Below are 7,254 nucleotides of genomic sequence, written 5' to 3' on the forward strand. Positions count from 1 at the left end.
ATGCTAAGTGAAATCAGTCAGACAGAGAAAGATACATACTGTATGATCTCTCTTATATGAGGTATTTTAAAAAAGAATCTCATAGATACAGAACACAGATTGGTGGTTACAAGAGGTGGAGGATAGAGGTAGGAGAAAAGGGTGAGCTCCTTTTTTTTAGTTTAAATAAATTGAATAAGAATTGTCTAAAAATGAAAAACTTAAAAATTAAGTATTTCAGAGTAGTAAATATTAGTAGTAAAGGAGGTAGTGGAGCCAGATTTGGTCTGTGAGTCATAATCTTCCAGCTTCTGTGATAAAATTATAAAGGATATGTCTCTTGTTTTGGTTGCCCATAGCTATAGGACATACCGCCCCAATTCTTAGGCATAAAGTAACAATTATTTGTTTACCTCTCATGATTCTGTGCGTTGATGGATGATTCTTCTGCTCCATGTGATGTTGGCTGCATCTGCAGGCATCAGGGTTATCAACTGGGATGGAACATTCCAGATGGTTCATTCAGCTGTCTGGCATACTGGCAGCACTGGTCAGGAAGCTAGACTCAGCTGGAACATGCCAAGAGCTGAGTGCCAGCTTCTGAGTGCCTCTCCTCTTCTCATTACATAGCAACTCAGGACTCCCCAAAGTACAAAAGGGGAAACTACTTTGCCTTTTCAAAGTGTAGACCGGCACTGTCATTTCTGCCACATTCTACTGGTAAAGAACCTCATCCCTCATCTGTCATCTATGACTAAGTCATCTGTACCCCATGGAGACCTGCGTCAGAATGTCACCTTTCTTACTTGTGGACCTTAAGATGAGATGAGATTGTTTTTAATGCTTCGCATTGAAACGGCTACGCAGATTTCTCATCCTATAAGGCAACAGCAAAATATCTTGCTCCAAGGACTTCTCTACCCAGAAAAATGGTGCCTCTGTCCAGTCACAGGTGAAATTAATAAAGGTAAGTTGGTGGAAAAGGCAGAGGGTACCTATGCCCAATCGGGTCTGGCGTGGCTTCAGACATTCTGGGCAGCCCCTACTAGACTGAGTGTAGGTGGGTCTCTTCTACCAAGAGACCCAGCTCTACCCAAACATCTGGCCTCAGGTGCCACAGGGGGAGCCTGACACCACAGGGCTTGCAAGTGGCAAGAGGTGGGGGTGAACAAAAGCAGACAGCTCCCTGAGGCCCGGACACAATACAACTTTCACAAATATAACACCCCCTGAGGATAAGCCCCCTCACTCTCAGTCCCGAAAAATTATAATTTTGGGTTTTATAATGGAGCTGCTACGCTCCTAAGGCCCATCGTAATTCTGATCATGGTAGGGGCACTCACCAAAACGGTAAACGTCCCCGGCACTGGCCCTGTGCTGCCGCTATCAGTCCATCCATTCTCTACCTCTCAGTCTTTGCCATCTGCCCCTCCCCCAAACTCACAGGCCCTTCTTAAAGTCACCGTAAGTCCTGCAAATGACCATGTTGACTTTTGCCACAAGCTGTACTTTCTGTGCACATACACCTTATCTACCACTCTCTCTGCTAGCCTGACCTGCCTGCATCTGTGCTCTCCCCTACACCTCCTCTTCCTGGCCTCTAGCCCAAGACAAGAAGTCAGAGATGGTAATCAAGGAAATACCAGATTATCGCAGATACCCTTTCCAGCTCCAATACCTGCAACCACGCAAAGGAGATGACCCAGAAGAGAAATCAAAGTAATCAGGCCTTTAGTGTGAATATCCCAGAATATCCCTCTGTTCTTTCATTGAATGCAGTGAGGGCTGCCCTGTTCCAGCCCATATTGCGTGGAAGGCCTAGGAAATGGGGGATGGGGGACAGCTTCCATCCAGATCCTATACCTTTAATCCAGCCAGAAACACCCACACACTATACACCTTCAGGACCATAAATCTGAGCTGTCAACACCCCAACAGAGCTCAAGGCAGTCATCCTATAACCTACTCACCCTAATCCTTTTCTAATCTGCTCTTTGTCTGGTTACCGACTCTTGGTTCTCTCTCCCATTTATAGTCCCGTTGGCTTGACAGATGCGTGTATTCTCCTGCTCTCTTGCCTCTCCGTCAAAGGCCCTGTCTTGGCCTTGCTCACCAGCTCTCGTGTTTTCTACTTTCAGTATAAAATCCCCCAGAGTGCCTGTGAGGATCCTAGTCAGCTCAGTCACTGGGGCCTTTATGGGGAGGGGGGCAGGGATCCACAAAGATCAGTCCTTTTTTATCCTTAGTGCATGGCCCACATCAGGGGCTCATGAACAGTTGTTGAATGACTGAATGATACGTAAAGACCTTGACCTCATAAGCAATTGTCCCATCAAACCCAGACAACTGGCCCACAATGAGCTATTTCCGAATGAGTCTGTGCAAAGTGCCGGCGAAAAGTGATACCCAGTGGAAGATGAGCCAGACTGAACTACTTAAGGAAACAAAGCATCTTTGAGACATGAAATTAATTAACTGCTTCCAAAGGGACCAGAAAGTAGGAGGTTAGGAGGGGGTGGGAAATTTTACATAAATTTCCAAAGGACCAGGGACTTCGTAGTAAACCGAGAATTTCAAGCTCTACATTCAAAACACTGCCTTCCAACATCATGGCTTAGCTGTGTGTGATAGGCACTCAAAATCAGGATTTGGTTACGTACAAAGGAAAGCTCTGAAAGAGAAAAAACAATAAATTAAATGCATAAATCTGGAGGATTTGGGGCTTCTTAGAAGTTACTGCACAATATTCTCTGAGGGTGATTTTAGACTAGACCTTGACAGGGTGAGATTGTGAATATAAAAGTGAGCTTTTGTCAATCAGAAGGCACTTCTGCAGAAATAAGTTTCTAGAGACTAACCAAAGGGAATTTCAAAGATCTAGTTTACATTCTCTGTGTCTTTGGGCCCATTTCCTTGGGATTTAAGAACCCATAAGGATTTTGAGATCTTGAAACAGCCATATAAAACACTGCTTAGTATGAATCTCACGGTATTTGGTGCCCCCAATCACGGACATTTTATTTCGGTCTGTTCTCTTACCGAATTCCATTACCCAGGCCTCCAGCCTTTGCAAGGTTTGCCAGTTTCCTAGACAGAAGGGAACAACAGCTATATCTGCCCACCATGAGTGTCAGAAACACAGAAGGGAGTGGAGACATGTCAATGGATGAAGAGGTTCTGAATCCAGGATGTTCCCACCCCAGAAAGGAAAAATATCTTTGAGGTCACAGAAAACTGGTCCTATAACCAGGAAAGGGGGTTATTCCACAAGTACTTTAGCTAAAAAAAAAAAAAAAAATTGATACCTTCTGTTTATTGAGAACTGTGAAAACCTTTATATACCTGATCTTAATTCTGCCATTTTGATCATGAAGATAGTTCAACCCCACTTTTGAGCCAAATGGTATTTTGATTCTGCCGTATCCAAAATTTCACAATCAATACACCAGAACAGCTATAGTTTCCTTGGTCATGGGGAGTGGAAAGGGTGTATTCTCTCTGATTCTCTTGCTCTGTCATTGTGTGTGTTTGTGTGTGTGTGTGTGTATGTATCTGCATTTTCTGTTTGTTCTCTCTCTTCGTCTGTGTGTGGTGTCTTTCTCTTTCTGTGTTTCTCGGGCTCCCTCTCTCTTTGTGTGACTGCTCTGCAAATCCTCCAATTTTTCTAAATTGTATCTATACCTTTGTATTTTTCTGTCATTGCATATATGTGTTTGTGTATATTGCTTCCTCTCTCTCTCTCTCCCTCTCTGCCTTTCACTCCGTCTCCCTTTCTTAATCTTTTTCCTTGTCCTCATTTCTCTGCCTCTTTTTGAATCTGATCCAAATGAAAATAATTTCATTAAAAATAGAAAAATATCACAAAGTACTTACTGTGTGAGCTAGAATATTTTTCAAGAAACCAAACTGAATTAATGGAATTGCTTAAGAAAAAAATGCACGTCTAACAAAAACCGAGTGATATTGGTATGATTCTATTAAAACTCTTTTATTCACAATGTAAGATGGCAAGGTCAAATATTCTGGGCCCCAAAATCATGAGGCCACAAGCACCGGCAGCCTGCCTCCTCCATTCCAGCAGCTCCCTGGACTGTGATTGGCTCCAGGCACGGTGAAAGAGGATTTCTTAGAGAACAAAGGGTCAAGGCAGATACCAAAGGTCAGGAGTCAACCCCACCTTGCCCATTTCCAGCTGGCCTCAGGACATGGCAAGCACCAACACTGGCAGCTGCTAAAATCAAAGCCCTTTGCTCAGAGCTCTAGATGGCACTGCCCAGGTAAGAACATTGGTCTCCTCTTGTCTTCTTGCTTGTATTGAAAGCCAACAGAGAAAGAGAAGCAGTCCCGAAAACTTGGATCACACTTAGCTCCTTTAAGAAAGCCCACCATACCCGCTTCTTCCTTTGCTCCCTGTTTCTCCAGGCTCCCTTCACCCAGCAACTCATTTCCATACTTAGATATGCACGTACACATGCACACACACAGATGACAAGGTTTCTTTCTGCCTTTCCATCCTTCCAGTGGTAGATAATAATTGCTAATATTTACTCAAAGCTAACTATGTGGCAAACACTATTTTAAACACCTTCCATGTCTTATTTCATCTACTTCTCACAACATTTTATGCAAGTGCTATTATTATCTCTAATACCCGAGATAAGGAAACTGAGACATAGACAACTTAAGTAACTTACTAAACTGCATACAATCAGCAAGGGGAAAAGCCAAGATTCTCACCGCAGAGCCTATACCACAAACACTATATTGGATTGCCTAAAGCTAACTGTTGATGATTAGCAGATATTAGTAGAGAAAGCTATGTGCCCTCTTTATTCTCTAATGAGCTCCCAGGACCCAATAGATAACAAGCTTCTCAAGATCAAACAGTTTTAGAATGCTGAGCAGCACAGAAAATTTGGGGTCACTTTGAAGGGGGACTAACTACTTTGAGTACTGGGGGGAAAAAATCACATTTCCCTGACTTTTTATTTAGAGGATAATCAAGAAAATGTTTCCCCTTTCTCTCTCACTGAATACAATTTATCTTTATCAAACCAGAAAAGAATGCAGCTTCAGCTGGAAGTTTCTCACAAAGCCTTGGGAGATGAAAGGTACAGTAATAGATACACAAAGCAGTTGCTTTTTATCTGTGAAGAGCTGGTTTCATATGGTCCTTTCATAAGAGTGAAAAATAAGACATTGTGTTTATGTGGAGCATACATTTGTCTGCGTCACAAAAAAAAAAGGAGTATGACTGTCTACCGGGACACCCTAAATCCTTCACTGTTTGTATTTGGTCTGGCCCAGGTGCTCCATAATAGTGGAAAACCTGCTTTTTAAGCACCTGAAGTATAGACCAAGTGGCCAATTTAGGCTCAAAGCAACCGCATTTGTTATCTGTCCTAAACAGGAGCCCAACCCATACTTTTTACTCAGCTAAAGAAAGGGAACACTGAAAATTTCGTAAACAGGACAATTGATGGTACCTGGCTTTGTGTCAAGCAAAAGCCAGGCTCTGCATTGAAAAGTCGTGACCTTGAAAAGCTGGTTAAAATGGATGATGCGTGGGCTGCTGGCTGGAGAGCCAGCCGAGAAGTAGGTCAGCGAAGTTACAGGCTGGCTTCTGTCACTCCCAGACAGAGCCTGTGCAGCTCAGAGGGGAAAAAAAAAAAAAAAAAAAAAAAAAAAACAATCTTCTCAGACAGAATAAGACCCTGTGTGTGGTTCCAGACAGCATGTCGTATTGAGAAAACCATCACCACTGAATGAAATCATCAAGGGGGAGCTGTCAGCCCCTGCCCCATCCAGGAGACTATTTTCTGCTCATTTAATTAATTAGGGGTTGCCTTGTTTTGTTTTGTTTTGTTTTGTTTTGTTTTGTTTTGTGTGTTGTTTCCAACCACAGAAATAAACTTTGTTGTTCACGCCTCTGTAGACCTCACCACACTGTCACTTCTTACAGGCTGCCTGCCAGGCTTGGCAGGGCTGACAGACAAGAGGAGCTAATGAGGAAGCCAGGATATCAAAGGGATGTTGGACTTCGTGATGAAAGTCAAGCTCAGGACCATTCCCCTCATCCACCGTCCCCACTACCTCCTCTGCTCTGAGAGACGCTATAATGCATCGCCCAGGGACACAGCTTCCGAATCCAACTGCCTGGTTTTTAATCCCCTAGGCTCACTCATTAGCTGTGTGAACTCGGACACATATCCTAACCTTTTTATTTCCTGATTTTTTCATCTTCAGGATAGGAGTAGCAATTGTACATACCTCATGCACACGCGTCAGAATGCCAGGAGGGAGAAGTTCACTCAAATTTGGATAATCCCAGGAGGTTTTAGTAAAAGAACTAGTTACAAAGGAGTATGGAGGATGTAGCAAAACCACAAGAGAGGGGGCAGTGCCCCAAGGCCAACAACAGTGGATGTCATTATCATGCCCAGGCCTGAAAGGACACCGGGACAAGCGTGGCTATCTACACCCAAAGAAAGCCAGAGCTCTGTGAAGACAGGTGCCTGGTGTGAGTCATGACCTTCAGTGCAAAGATGCAGCCAGCTCATAGCAACCTGACAGCAAAGGAGATGCACAAATAAATGCACTGACCTCACTCTACTCCCTCCCTCAGGGTCTCCATTCTTCCCATTGGTTAAAACCGAAAGAGACAGGATGGCACGGGGACCCCCTGACGCATTGCAGGGGCAAACGGAAGCTCCTGAGCACCAAGAATTCTAGAGCCTGGCACAGAGCCTGTACCACACATTCAGGATATAGTAACAGCTTACTTCGTATCCCTAGTTACTTGTTCTTGGATACACCATGTACTGTGTAACTTGGACAACAGACTGGGAACCGAAACCATTGCTCCTTTCCCATCCTGCCTCAGGGATTCTCCCAGGTTCCTAATGGTCACACAGCTCACACCCTTTGGGTCCTAAAAGGAAGCAAAACCTCACAATAAGGGGGTAGGGAGAGTTGGGCCCACAGTCCTTCAGCACCCTGCTAGCCTTGGTGACCCCAGCCTCCCTCAACATCCACCCACCCAGTTACCAAAATCATTTTTTTTTTTTTTGCCAAAAGGTACTTTTATCAACACTTTACACATACATCCAACATATGGAATAATTAAGACGAGGCAGTTCTAGGTAAAGTAGGGTCAGACCACTGGGCTGGCCTCTCAGTGGAAGCCAAGGGCTGCATAGAACACTGTTCCAAGATACCTGACCCTTAGCACCCTTCAGATGTTCCTCACAATGTTCTCGGTCCCTCTCCTGGGTC

General features: G+C 44.1%; 1 long non-coding RNA gene across 1 annotated transcript; it reads left to right on the top strand.

Moving 5' to 3' along the window:
• The first annotated feature begins 4,182 nt into the window (after window positions 1-4,182).
• On the top strand, window positions 4,183-6,586 carry LOC131497390 (uncharacterized). Its single transcript, XR_009254939.1, has 3 exons — window positions 4,183-4,256; window positions 5,038-5,090; window positions 5,942-6,586. It is a non-coding gene; the product is annotated as an uncharacterized LOC131497390 (long non-coding RNA).
• Window positions 6,587-7,254: the final 668 nt, after the last annotated feature.

The sequence above is a fragment of the Neofelis nebulosa genome, chromosome 2, assembly GCF_028018385.1.
Source record: "Neofelis nebulosa isolate mNeoNeb1 chromosome 2, mNeoNeb1.pri, whole genome shotgun sequence".
In the NCBI taxonomy this organism is placed as follows: Eukaryota; Metazoa; Chordata; class Mammalia; order Carnivora; family Felidae; genus Neofelis; species Neofelis nebulosa.